The 15,238-nt window shown below is 45.4% G+C and overlaps 1 protein-coding gene across 5 annotated transcripts in view; it reads left to right on the top strand.

Moving 5' to 3' along the window:
* Positions 1–15,238, top strand: part of prex2 (phosphatidylinositol-3,4,5-trisphosphate-dependent Rac exchange factor 2) — a 428,462-nt gene that overhangs the window by 242,944 nt on the left and 170,280 nt on the right. The gene's annotated exons all lie outside the window — the stretch shown is intronic.

Below are 15,238 nucleotides of genomic sequence, written 5' to 3' on the forward strand. Positions count from 1 at the left end.
CCACCCAACTTCCCCTCCTGGCCTCCATGTTAGCTGATATTGATAACGGTTCCCTCTCCTCGGGTACTGTCCCCCTCATCTTCAAATCTACCATCAGCACCCCCCTCCTCAAAAAACTTACCCTTGACCCCTCTGTCTTTGCATACTACCACCCCATCTCCAACCTCCCTTTCCAATCCAAAATCCTTGAATGTGTTGTCACTTCCCAAATCCATGCCCATCTTTCCCGCAACTCCATGTTTGAATCCCTCCAATCAGGTTTCCACCCCTGCCATAGTACTGAAACGGCCTTGTCAAAGTCACAAATGACATCCTATGTGACTGTGACCATCACAACCACCTCCCTTGACCCCTCCACTGTCTCTCATTTGTCACATTGCTTGTCCCACTGGATGAGCAAAAATTTCCTCCAACTAAATATTGGGAAGACTGAAGCTATTATCTTTGGTCCCTGCCCCAAACTCCATTCCCTAGCCACTGGCTCCATCCCTCTCCCTGGCCACTGTCTGAGACTGAATCAGACCGTTCGCAACCTTGGCGTCTTATTTGTCCCTGAGATGAGCTTCCGACCACATATCCGCTCCATCATCAAGACCGCCTACTTCCACCTCCGTAACATCGCCCATCTCAGCCTCTGCCTAAGCTCATCTGCTGCTGAACCCTCAAACATGCCTTTGTTACCTCCAGACTTGACTATTCCAATGCTCTCCTGGCTGGCCTCCCATCTTCCACTCCTTCATATGCTGGAGCTCATCCAAAACTCTGCTGCCTGTATCCTAACTCGCACTAAATCCCATCCTCCCATCACCCCTGTGCTCACTGACCTACATTGGCTTCTGGTCCGGGAACTCCTCGATTTTAAAATTCGCATCCTTGTTTTCAAATCCCTTCATGGCCTTGCCCCTCCCTATCTCTGTAACCTCCTCCAGCCCTACAACCCTTCGAGATCTCTGCGCTCCTCCAATTCTTGCCTCTTGTGCATCCCTGATTATAATTGTTCCACCTTTGGCAGCCTTTAGCTGCCGAGGCCCTAAGCTCAGGAATTCCCTTCCAAAACCTCTCCGCCTCTCCATCTCTCTCTCCTCCTTTAAGGCGCTCCTTAAAACCTACCTCTGTGACCAACTTGTCCTTATGTGGCTTGGTGTCAAATTTTGTTTGATAACGCTCCTGTGAAGCACCTTGGGACGTTTTACTACGTTAAAGGTGCTATATAAATGCGAGTTGTTGTTGTTGTTGTTGTTGTTGTTGTTGTGTTTAGTAGTGACAAATCATGCTTATGGGGCTCTTCTTGCTAAGTGGAAGCTAGAAGATGTAAATGACCAAACAGTGGGTCAGATGAGCCAAGGCCAAAGTATAACCTTGCCTTGGTAAAGCTTTGTATAACCTCAAGGTAGACATGTTTAGTCTTCCAGGGTTCTAATGATGTGTTTATATCACCTTTCAAGACTGACTCGTAGAATTCTCTTGAATAAAACAAAGTATAAAAACTGCTGTGAATTGGGAAATGTTCTGCATTTGTGTACATGCCTCTGAATCTGGAGAGGGGGGGTCTGTGTTACTAATACTTAGAAACATACAAATCACAAATGTTTTAAGTACTACAAAGGGAATGCACTTATCTTGGTAGTTAAAGAAGTTTTTCAGTACTCAAAGTATTAAAGGAAGGAGGAAAAACACACAGGTATACCTCAGATCTGGTTATGTGTCACCCGTGCAAACACTAGAAAAAAATCATAAAAATCCCAACTTGACCAAACCAACGAATGAAAACATTTTCTCAATCAGTTATATTTCTTGGGAGCTTTAACTATAGATTGTTTATGCATATGCTTTTTTTCCCATGAGGTTTTTTAAAGCTGCTTGGCCCCACAATATTTAAGATGAAGTTTCTATTTTTGAAACTGATTTCTAACTTTGAGGGTCGATTTGAAGTCCTGGGCGGGAATGCGGCCTAGCGAGTGGCCGGCCCGTCCGGGAGTGGTAGTGGGGAAGCCCAGCCTCATTCGCATGCTGCTGTCTGACAACCTGACCAAAATGGCTTGGATGTCAGCGGGTAGCAGCTGCCTGACCATTAAAATCGGGCAGCAGGAGGCCGCTACTGAGGACTAGAGGTTAAAATTCCCCCTAGGAGTTGGTGAAAATACGATTGGGAAAGCAAGGCCAGTAAGAAAATTGAAATAATAGTAGAAGTAAAATTGCCCTGAACATCTGATGCCTCCCTGAATTATTATATGGCAGTCTCTCAAGAACCATGTTTTAAACAGCAACAACTTAACTTCCTATAATGCATGCAAAGGAAAACATCACAGAGCACCATGCTGTGTAGAGGAAAAGAGGTGGTCACTGAATGGAATAGTTATGGGAAATAGAAATTTATTTGTCAGGAGCCATAGTCATTATCGAAAAGGTTTTAGTTTATTCCAAGAATACTGATAAATAATTTTAAGGCAATCATCAGTGCCAACCTTATTTGAAGAAAAAGGAAGAGTGAAAGGATGGCTCCTGGGAAACCAAAGCTGCCATCTGCAGCCAGGAATCGTGACATCCTTGGGTGAACAATAGACAGAAGTAGATTGCAGATACAATGAGGATCATGCTACAACCAGAATGTTGATTGAGTGTACTATTGGGCAGAGAGCAGCATTTCAGAAGTGTCAACCCATCGGGGGTGCCTTGTAGTGTGGTTCCTTCAGAGTTTCACAAATAATTGTCATCTGCTCCAAGCTCCATAACTTTGCTCTGCCAAGAAGCTTTGCCGTACAGGTCAAAGGACAAGATGGTGAAGCTAAGAGAGGACAAGTAGATGAAGGTGACAACAATGAACAATCTGTCAAACCAGCAATATAACAAAGAAGACTGGTACTAATTCAAGATGCCTTCCAATGTGTGCCACAGCTGCACCATTTAATAAAGCTGCAATCCACATCTGCAAATTAATTGTTTGCAAAACAGCTTCTCCATTTTCCTTAAATACTATCCTAACTTTAGCACATAAATACTTGGCACAATGTTGAAATTAAATGCAGTGCATTTATTTCATCAATTGTGTGGTGTTGTTGATATGATCTGTTAGAGTGCCCCTTTGTTTCAGTTGTGAAACACCTAACCGACTACTACTTCAAGGTGATTCCCTTGTGAAAGGAGTAAGTCTGCTGGCTATTTGACTCACTGATTGCCTGCTGCTTGATAGACCAGGTGTAAGGTCGGCTTGAGAGCCAGCCATCCGAGCCCTGACTACACTAGGCATGCTCCTGTTCCTGGGCACCAACTCAGCATATCTATTAATATCTCTGAAAGCAAAACTTTGGATAGCAATGAGATTGGTGAATTTCTGCTTCAAGGTTGTCTCCATACAATCTCCTGGTTTGTTGAATTTGGTCGAGGGCACCTTTAAGATTTGAGCCTAAGGCCTCGATAACAACTGTCAGAGCATTGACAAGAAATGCAGCCATTGTTCCCCTGAGAGTTTCACTGCATATACCACAGGAGTTCCCATTTGCCCCATGGTAGACTGCAGTGCAGACAACCCATTCATCAATGACTGTACAGATCCAGGCTAGTAGTTCTCCTATAGTTTTACCCAGACCTTGCAGAGTATTTTGCAAAGACACAAATGAGCAAACAGACAATCATACTCAGACAGCAACCTACATTTGTAAGGAGGCCCTGTGAAGTCTAAATCGCTGCAGCAGAGGCAGGAATCGGCCTGCCGTCTTCCAGTCAGCAGGTGGCTGGCCTTGAGCAGCCACTACAACTTGCCTTTCCTCAACCAGGCATTGTGACTCGTCCTGTGCTACTTCATCAATCTCACAATCTACATTCTTAAGGCTAATAATAGCTCAGGATGCTGTGAGGTGCTGTGTCACTCAGCGTCACCAGCCTTGCCAGCTGTCTGCTCTTCCATTTCTAAGATGGTAGCAGAGAAAGAAAAATCCAAAATGCTATCTCAAATAACCCCCTTTAAGCACCACTTTCATTGTTCCTCCGTAACATTGCCAGTTCCCGCCCCTACCTCAGCTCATCTACTGCTGAAACCATCATCCATGCCTTTGTTACCTTTAGGCTTGACTATAGAATCATAGAATGGTTACAGCACAGAAGTAGGCCATTCGGCCCGTCAAGCCGTTGCCGGCTCTATGAACGAGTATAGAAATAGGAGGATGGAGCAGATGAATGCATGGCCGGAGAGATGGTGCAGGAGGGACGGCTTTAGATTCCTGGGCATTGGGACCAGTTCTGGAGAAGGTGAGACCTGTAAAGCTGGACGGGTTGCACCTCAACGGAACTGGGACCAGTGTCCTCCCGGGAAGGTTCTCTCATGCTGCGGTGGGGGGGAGGGGGTTTAAACTAATTTGGCAGGGGGGCGAGCACCAGGATTTAGCATTGGAAAGGAGAAACAAGGGGCATAAAGGATAGGGAGAGAAAGATAGCACTAGAGGAAGAAATAGTACAATATTAGGTGGAATCAGACTAAGAGAGAGTACAAGAAAGTCTAGGACTGGTTTGCAGTGCATGTGTGTAAACGCACGAAGCATGTTAAACAAGGTTGGAGAGCTCCCGGCGCAATTAGCCACATGGGAATAGGATGTTGTGGCGATAACGGAGACCTGGCTCAAAAAAGTGCAGGATTGGGTACGAAATATTCCTGGATACAAGGTGTTCAGGAAAGATAGGGAAGGAAAGAAAAGAGAGGAGTGGGGGGTGGCAGTATTGATTAAGGAAAATATTGCAGTGCTGGAGAGAGAGGATGTCCTGGAGGGGTCAAGGACAGAATCTATTTGGTTAGAGTTAAGAAATAAAAGAGGTGCCATTACACTACTGGGTGTATTCTATAGGCCACCAACTAGTGGGAAGGATATAGAGGAGCAAATTTACAGGGAAATTACAGAGTGGTGCAAAAGCTGTAGAGTAGCGATAACTGGGAACTTCAACTATCCTAATATAGACTGGGATAATAATAATAATATAAGGGGCACAGAGAGGGGAGGATTTTTTGAAATGTGTTCGGGGTAACTTTCTTGACCAGTATGTTTCCAGCCCAACAAGGAAGGAGGCATTGCTGGACTTGGTTCGGGTACAGTCTAGGCACATTCCCACGAGGCAGAAAGGTAGAGCAACTAAAGCCAGAGCTCCCTGGATGACAAAAGAAATAGTGAGTAAGATGAAGCAGAAAAAAGAGGCGTATGACAGATGTCAGGTTGATTACACAGGTGAGAACCAGGCAGAATATAGAAATTTCAGAGAGGAAGTGTAAAAGGAAATAAGAGGGACAAAGAGAGAGTGTGAGAATAGACTGGCGGCCAACATAAAAGGGAATCCAAAAGTCTTCTGCAGGTATGTAAACAATAAATGGGTAGTAACAGGAGGGGTGGGGCCGATTAGGGATAATAAAGGAGATCTACTCATGGAGGCAGAGGGGTTGGCCGAGGTTCTAAACGAGTACTTTGCATCTGTCTTTACCAAGGAAAAAGATGCTGCCAGAGTTTCAGTAATGGAAGATATAGTTGAGATACTGGATGGGCTAAAAATTGATAAAGAAGAGGTACTAAGATGACTAACAGTACTTAAAGTAGATAAGTCACCCGGTCTGAATGGGATACATCCTAGGTTGCTGAGGGAGGTAAGGTTGGAAATTGTGGAGGTACTGGCCATAATCTTCCAAACATCCGTAGATAAGAGGGTGGTGCCAGAATTGTAAATGTTACACCCTTGTTCAAAAAAGGATGTAAGGATAAACCCAGCAACTAGAGGCCAATCAGTTTAACCTCAGTGGTGGGGAAACTTTTAGAAACTATAATCTGGGACAGAATTAACAGTCATTTGGATGAATGTGGATTGATTAAGGAAAGCCAGCACGGATTTGTTAAAGGCAAATCGTGTTTAACTAACCTGATAGAGTTTATTGATGAAGTAATAGAGAGGGTAGATGAGGGCAATGTAGTTGATGTGGTGTATATGGACTTTCAAAAGGCATTTGATAAAGTGCTGCACGGTAGGCTTATCATCAAGATTGTGGCCCATGGAATAAAGGGGGCAGAAGCAACATGGATACAGAATTGGCTAAGTGACAGGAAACAGAGCGTGGTGGTGAACAATTGTTTTTTTGGAGGTGTACAGTAGTGTTCCCCAGGGGTCATTGCTGGGACCACTGCTTTTCTTGATATATATTAATGACTTGGAGTTGGGTGTACAGGGCACAATTTCCAAATTTGCAGATGACACAAAACTTGGAAGGGTAGTGTACAGTGAGGAGGACAGTGATAGACTTCAAGAGGATAGAGACAGGCTGGTGGCATGGGCGGACAAAGTGGCAGATGAAATTTAACGCAGAAAAATGCAAAGTGATACATTTCGGTAGGAAGAACGAGGAGAGGCAATATAAACTCGAGGGCACAACTCTAAAAGGGGTACAGGAACAGAGAGATCTGGGGGTATATGTGCACAAATCGTTGAAGGTGGCAGGGCAGTTTGAGAAAGCGATTAAAAAAAGCATATGGGGTCCTGGGCTTTATAAATAGAAGCATAAAGTACAAAAGTCTGGAAATCATGATGAACCTTTATGAAACATTGGTTCAGCCACAACTGGAGTATTGCGTCCAGTTCTGGGCACCACACTTTAGGAAAGATGTGAAGGCCTTAGAGAGTGTGTAGAAGAAATTTACTAGAACGATTCCAGGGATGAGGGACTTTAGTTACGTGGATAGACTGGAGAAGCTGGGGTTGTTCTCTTTGGAACAGAGATGGTTGTGAGGAGATTTGATAGAGGTATTCAAAATCATGAAGGGTCTAGACAGAGTAGATAGAGAGAAATTGTTCCCATTGGCAGAAGGGTCAAGAACCAGAGGGCATAGATTTAAGGTGATTGGCAAAAGAACTAAAGGTAACATGAGGAAAAACTCTTTACACAGAGAGTGGTTAGGATCTGGAATGCACTGCCCAAGGGGGTGGTGGAGGCAGATTCAATCATTGCCTTCAAAAGGGAACTGGATAAGTACTTGAAAGGAAAAGAATTGCAGGGCTATGGGGATAGGGCGGGGGAGAGGGACTAGCTGGATTGCTCTTGCATAGAGCCGGCGTGGACTCGATGGTCCGAATGGCCTCCTTCCGTGCTGTAACCTTTCTATGATTCTGAGAGCAATCCAGCTAGCTCCACTCTCCCGCCCTATCCCCATAGCCCTGCAAATTTTTTCCTTTCAAGTACTTATCCAGTTCCCTTTTGAAAGCCATGATTGAATCTGTCTCCACCACCCCTCAGGCAGTGCATTCCAGATCCTAATCACTCACCGTGTAAAAAAAATGTTGCCAATCTGTGTCCTCTGGTTCTTGACCCTTCCGCGAATGGGAACAGTTTCTCTCTATCTACTCTGTCGAGATCCCTCATGATTTTGAATACCTCTATCAAATCTCCTCTCAACCTACTCTGCTCTAAGGAGAACAACCACAGCTTCTCCAGTCTATCCAAGTAACTGAAGTCCATCATCCCTGGAACCATTCTAGTAAATTTTTTCTTCACCCTCTCGAAGGCCTTCACATCCTTCCTAAAGTGTGGTGCCCAGAATTGGACACAATACTCCAGTTGTGGCCGAATCAGTGTTTTATAAAGGTTCATCATAACTTCCTTGCTTTTGTACTCTATGCCTCTATTTATAAAGCCCAGGATCCCATATGCTTTTTTAGTCGCTTTCTCAACCTGCCTTGCAACCTTCAATGATTTGTGCACATATACCCCTAGGTCTCTCTGTTCCTGCACCCCCTTTAGAATTGTATCCTTTAGTTTATATTGCCACTCCTCGTTCTTCCTGCCAAAATGTATCATTTCACACTTCTCTGCGTTAAATTTCATCTGCCCCGTGTCCGCCCATTCCATCAGCCTGTCTCTATCCTCTTGAAGTCCTCCTCACTGTTCACTGTACTTCTGAGTTTTGTTTCATCTGCAACTTTTGAAATTGTGCCCTTTACACCCAAGTCCATGTCATTAATATATATCAAGAAAAGCAGTGGTCCTCGTACTGACCCTTAGGGTACACCACTGTATACCTTCCTCCAGTCCGAAAAACAACTGTTCAACACTATGTTTCCTGTCACTTAGCCAATTTTGTATCCATGCTGCCACTGCCCCTTTTATTCTATTGTCTTCAACTTTGCTGACAAGCCTATTATGTGGCACCTTATCAAACGCCTTTTGGAAGTCCATATACACAACATCAACCGCATTGCCCTCATCAACCCTCTCTGTTACCTCATCAAAAAACTCAATCAGTTTAGTTAAACATGATTTGCCTTTAACAAATCTGTTCTGGCTTTCCTTAATTAATCCACACTTGTCCAAGTGACTGTTAATTTTGTCCCGAATTATCGTTTCTAAAAGTTTCCCCACCGTCGAGGTTAAACTGACTGGCCTGTAATTGCTGGGTTTATCCTTACACCCTTTTTTGAACAAGGGTGTAACATTTGCAATTCTCCAGTCCTCTGGCACCGTATCTAAGAAGGATTGGAAGATTATGGCCAGTACCTTTGCAATTTCCACCCTTACTTCCCTCAGCAACCTAGGATGCATCCCATCCGGACCTGGTGACTTATCTACTTTAAGTACTGCCAGCCTTTCTAGTACCTCCTCTTTATCAATTTTTAGCCCATCCATTATCTCAAAAACCTCCTCTTTTACTATGACTTTGGCAGCATCTTCTTCATTGGTAAAGTCAGATGCAAAGTACTCATTTAGTACCTCGGCCATGTCCTCTGCCTTCATGCGTAGGTCTCCTTTTTGGTTCCTAATCGGCCCCACCCATCCTCTTACTACCCGTTTACTATTTATATGCGTATAGAAGACTTTTGGATTCCCTTTTATGTTAGCCACCAGTCTATTCTCATACTCTGTCTTTGCCCCTCTTATTTCCTTTTTCACTTCCCCTCTGAACTTTCTATGTTCAGCCTGGATTTCACTTGTATTATCAACCTGATATCTGTCATAGGCCCCTTTTTCTGCTTCATCTTCCTCTCTTTCTCTTTTGTCATCCAGGGAGCTCTGGTTTTAGTTGCCCTTCCTTTCCACCTCGTGGGAATGTACCAAGACTGTTCACGACCCATCTTCTCTTTAAAGGCCACCCATTTTCCGATTACAGTTTTGCCTGCCAATCTTTGATTCCAATTTACCCGGGCCAGATCCGTTCTCAACCCACTGAAATTGGCCCTCCTCCAATTAAGTATTTTCACTCAAGATTGCTCCTTGTCCTTTACCATAGCTAATCTAAACCTTATCATACTATGATCACTGTTCCCTAAATGTTCCCCCACTGACACTTGCTCCACTTGACCCATCTCATTCCCCAGCATGAGATCCAACAATGCCTCCTTCCTCATTGGACTGGAAACATACTGATCAAGAAAGTTCTGAACACACTTCAGAAATTCTTCCCTCTCTTTGCCCTTTACACTATTATTATCACTGTCCATATTAGGATAATTGATGTCCCTCATTATCACTACTCTATGGGTCTTGCGCCTCTCTGTAATTTCCGTGCAAATTTGCTCCTCTATATCCTTTCCACTAGAATCATAGAATCATAGAAAATTTACGGCACAGAACGAGGCCATTCGACCCATCGTTTCTGTGCCGGCTGAGAAACGAGCCACTCAGCCTAATCCCACTTTCCTGCATTTGGTCTGTAGCCCTGCGGGTCAAGGCTCTTCCGGTGCACATCCAGGTATTTTTTCAATGAGTTGAGTGTTTCTGCCTCTACCACCCTCTCAGGCAGTGAGTTCCAGACCCCCACACCCTCTGGGTGAAAGTTTTTTTCATCATTTCCGCTCTAATCCTTCTACCAATCACTTTAAATCTATGCCCCCTGGTTATTGACCCCTCCGCTAAGGGAAATAGGTCCTTCCTATCCACTCTATCTAGGCCCCTCATAATTTTGTACACCTCAATCAAATCACCCCTCAGCCTCCTCTGTTCCAAGAAAAACAACCCCAGCCTATTCAAATTGTCATCATAATGAAAATTTTCCATTCCTGGCAATGTCCTCGTAAATCTCCTCTGTACCCTCTCTAGTGCAATTAGATCCTTCCAGTAATACAGTGACCAGAACTGTGCGCAGTACTCAAGCTGTGGCCTAACTAGTATTTTATACAGTTCCAACATAACATCCCTGTTTTTATATTCTATGCCTCGGCTAATAAAGGAAAGCATTCCATATGCCTTCTTAACCACCTTATCTACCTGTCCTGCTACCTTCAGGGATCTGTGGACGTGCACTCCAAGGTCCCTCACTTCCTCTACACCTCTCAGTATCCCCCCATTTATTGTGTATTCCCTTGCCTTGTTTGCTCTCCCCAAATGCATTACCTCACACTTCTCCGGATTGAACTCCATTTGCCACTTTTCTAATTGGTGGCCTATAGAATACACCCAATAGTGTAATGGCAGCTCTTTTATTTCTTAATTCTAACCAAATAGATTCTGTCCTTGACCCCTCCAGGACATTCTCTCTCTTCAGCACTGCAATATTCTCCTTAATCAATACTGCCACCACCCTGTCCCACTCCTTTCTTTCCTTCCCTATCTTTCCTGAACAACCCGTATCCAGGAATATTTAGTACCCAATCCTGCCCTTTTTTGAACCAGGTCTCCGTTATTGCCACATCATATTCCCATGTGACTATTTGCGCCTGCAGCTCACCAACCTTATTTACATGCTTCGTGCTTCTACACACATGCACTGTAAACCTATCTTGGACTTTCTTTCATTCTCTCTTAGTCTGATCCCACCTAATACCGTACTATTTATTACCCTAGTGCTATCTGTCTCTCTTAATGCTTCGTGCACCTTGTTTCTCCTTTCCAATGCTAAATCCTGGTGCTTGCCCCCCTGCCAAATTAGTTTAAACCCTCGCCCACGGCACTAGTGAACCTCCCCTGAGGACATTGGTCCCAGCTCTGTTGAGGTGCAACCCGTCCGGCCTGTACAGGTCCCATCTCCCCCAGAACTGGTCCCAATGCCCCAGGAATCTAAAGCCCTCCCTCCTGCACCATCTCTCCAGCCACGCATTCATCTGCTCTATCCTTCTATTTCTGTACTCACTAGCGCCTGGCACCGGGTCTATTCCAATGCTCTCCTGGCCGGCCTCCAATCTTCCACCTTCCATAAACTTGAGCTCATCCAAAACTCTGCTGCCAGTATCTTAACTTGCACCAAGTCCCGTTCTCCCATCATCCCTGTGGTCGCTGACCTACACTGGCTCCCGGTCCAGCAATGCCTCGATTTTAAAATTCTCATCCTTGTTTACAAATCACTCCATGGCCTTGCCCCTCCCTATCTCTATAACCTCCTGCAACCTTACAATCCTCTGAGATCTCTGCGCTCCTCCACTTCTGGCCTCTTGCGTTTCCCCGATTTTAATCACTCCACCATTGGCGGCCATGCCTTCAGCTGCCTAGGCCCTAAGCTCTGGAATTCCCTCCCTAAACCTCTCCGCCTCTCTACCTCTCTTCTCCTTTAAGAGGCTTCTTAAAACCTGCCTCTTTGACCAAGCTTTTGATCACCTGTCCTACTATCTCCTTATGTGGATTGGTGTCAAATTTTGTTTGATAATGCTCCTCTGAGGTGCCTTGGGACGTTATACTATGTTAAAGGCACTATATAAATGCAAGTTGTTATTGCTTTCAACAATCCAAGCAAGATAATGCCTGTATGACAGTCACTGAGTGGGTCAACATGACATTGTGGTATTAGCCCTGAGCTCCAGTTTCATCATTCGCCACTCCCTTGATGCCCTGACAGCCAATGATTCTAAGGGTGACTTATTCGAAAGCGGTCTATTACTTTGGAACACTCCCTATACCTCTTTGTTCCTAGCAACTGAAAGCACTCTTGTCCTACAAGCAGAGGAATATTGTGGAGGTATTGGGGATGAAATTGGCGAGTAGCGCCCGTACTCTAGGTGCTACCCAGACACCTAAGTTCTGAAAATGGGGTCCAAGATGCATGTGCACCTTCCAATGGGAAGTGCGCAGGACGACATCTTGGTAAAGGTGTACATATTTTTGGAGCTTTCCTCTACTTGGATAAAGTTTCAGTACTCTACAGGAAGAGTGGTTTGGTTGGTTTTGCTGTACTCTTTGTGTCATTTAAAACATCGTGCCAAAAAAAGTTGCTTCCAGACATGGGTGGCCTGGTGGGGCTTCCTCTGGGAATTGAAGATGACTTGGAGAATGAAGAGAGGCTAGGCAGCACAGGACAAGCTGCTAGAAGAGGGAGGAGGAGGAGCAGGGCACTCAGCAGGAGGTCATATCCACAGAGGGTCTACTGGGAGCAATTCTCTTACCTCAACTTCAGCGACGACCAATGCTTCAGATGTTTTCGGTTCACTAAAGAGGTCACGATTGAAATTTGTCAACTGCTGCAGCCACAACTGCAGCCTCAAAGCAGAGTAAGGACAGCATTGCCTGTGGCTGTCAAGGTGACCGTGGCTGTTAATTTTTATGGCTCTGGCTGCTGCTGGAGATATAAGCAACATCTCGCAGTTTGCAGCGCACTGCTGTATAATGGAGGTCACTGAGGCGCTCTATACAACGGAAGACACATTCATCTCATTCCCTCTTGCCAGAGGCAAACAGGAGGAGCAAGCACGAGGTTTTGATCACATTTCAGGCTTCCCCATGGGGCAGGGTACCATTGACTGCACGCACTTTGCCTTGCATGCTCCTCATCTGAACTCGGGCATATTCATGAACAGAAAGGGATTCCACTCCCTCAATGTGCAGCTGGTGTGCGACCACAGGCAGTGCATCATGCAGGTCAATGCTCACTATCCTGGCAGCAGTCATGATTGGTTCATTCTGCGGCAGTCCTCTGTTCCATCTGTATTTTAACCAGTGCAGCAAGTCAAAGGCTGGCTACTGGGCGACAAGAGTTATCCCCTCATGACATGGCTCATGACCCCGGTCAGGAACCCACGCACATGTGCACAGCAGGCCTACAACAAGAGCCATTCTGCCACAAGGAACATCATAGAGCACACCATAGGCATCCTCAAACAATGCTTCCGCTGTTTGGACTGCTCTGGAGAAGCCCTGCAGTATCAGCTGAGCAGGTATCAAGATTTGTTGTAGTACGCTGCATGCTGCACAACTTGGCCATCATGAGGGAACAGCCCTTGCCACTGCCTATTAGGCAAAAACCTGAGGAGCATGAGAGAGAGGAGGAGGAGGAGGAGGAGGAAGTGCAACAGGACATGGAGGAAGAGGAAGAGAGGCTATAATGTAGACAGGCCCTTTCGACCAGGGCTCTACATGATCAGATTATTAATGACCGATACCAATAACCTCAACTACACCTTCCCATTCACCAATAGTCCCACACTCCTTACCTTTCCTCTCTCATATGACCATCAAATCATCCGCCTTATGATTACACATTGGTTCCTCCCTCAATTCACCGCAGAAATAAAAACCACCACAAAATGCAAATTCAAATCCGTATTTATAAATGAACACATGAAATAATGCAAACAAGCTGATACTATTCACCCTTGTGCATTCTCTTAGTGCCTGTCTTTCGTGTGCCTTACCTTTCCTGGTGCTCCTACGAGGTGCATCCCCAGTGGCTGGAGCATGGGAGATGGAAGGCTACTGACATTCAATTGAAGAGCATGCAGATGGCCTTGGAAGACGACCTCAAGCAGCTCTGGGTCTAGAGGGCCTGGCTTCAGACTGCATCATCTTCCGTGGGCTGCAGCAGACTGGGCCGGCTGATGACAGGCAACAGCAAGGGCACTGGCGGAGTGGCAGGGCTGGGAACAGGAATGCTGTCATCCTGAGAGAAGACACGTTCGTGTTCCATGGAGCCAATGTCACTCTCCTGGGGCAGCGCCTCAGCAATTTTGGTGATCTGTTGGAGAACAGATTGCTCGACCGCTGTGACGCCCTGGAAGCCCCTATCTGCAGAGGCACCCAGAGACACGATGGCAGCAGGTTGACCTTGCAAGGCAGCAGTCAGACCTTTGATGGAAGATGTTTGTGCTGCAATGGAAGCTGTGACATCAGTCATCAGATGCTGTATCATGGTGGGTTCCATAGGTGTGCTGATGGAGGTGACCACCCGTTCCAGGTTGGAAAGGATGGGCTCCAAGCTCTGCACAAAGCCCTGTGCCAAGTTGGAGCTGGACTCCTCCATGCTCCTTGATGCGTGCAGCCAATCGACAGCGTATATAGTGCTGACTGCATGCAGCAAGCATGGAAATCAGCAGGCAGCATCAATTTAACGTGTTGCTTGCAATGCAATGAACGGGCGTGGGTTAATCGCGGAGCACGATCCCCGCGGCCATTTCGTAAGTTATTTAACCCCCAGTGAAAGTGACTTATCTCGGTCTTGAGGTCTGATATCATCTTCCTGATGCCTTGCCAACTCCTGTGAGTCCTGGAAACTGCACGTACCTTTTCAACCCTTCCTGTGGCTCCTGCATCATATGTCTTTTGGAGGGAGAAGATGAGGAGTGGCTATTGATGTCACACCATGTACCCCTCCTCTCCTTGACTCCTTCCAATAGGTTTTCCAGCACTGAGTCAGTAAACCTGGCTTTCGCTCCTCTGCTATGCTCCATTCCTCGGGTCTCCCCTGTGCTATTTCAGCTGTTTAAATGGTTTATGATTATAATTGACAGCTGATTATCAGGAATATTAATTCTGCCACTTCATGGATGGCTCATTGTGCAGTATTAAAACATATACTTTAGCAGTTTAATGGCTGCACATTGGCCCATCCCTTGAAACAGGAAACAGTAAAGGGGGGACTAGCCAACATGCTGAAAAACCAAAACTAACAATCAATTACCTCCTCTATAGTGCACCAACAGAAATTCCAATCTCTGGCTACAAATATTTACTGGGCTATATTTTTCAGTTGGTGAAGTTCAGTTACAAATGCTTACTGTACTCATACTATATCCTCTGTGCTAATTTTAGGCAGGCATCAAACTGTTTATTTTAAATGGGTTAACACCTGCCTAAAGTAGTGCACAAAGAAATTTAATACGAATGTATTCAGCGTTTATATCTGAACTTTACCTATCGGAAAATACCAAGTTACCATCATAGGCGAACTGGCTTGGAGCTAACCCACATTGTATCGGTGAACTGAATTAACAACAGTTCATAAAAACATAACTTAGAGCACTTCAGTGATTATGCCAATTGATCTTGCTCATATTATCCTGCTTGTCAGGTCCAACGCAATGTTCG

This window comes from Heptranchias perlo, chromosome 3, assembly GCF_035084215.1.
Source record: "Heptranchias perlo isolate sHepPer1 chromosome 3, sHepPer1.hap1, whole genome shotgun sequence".
Classification (NCBI taxonomy): Eukaryota; Metazoa; Chordata; class Chondrichthyes; order Hexanchiformes; family Hexanchidae; genus Heptranchias; species Heptranchias perlo.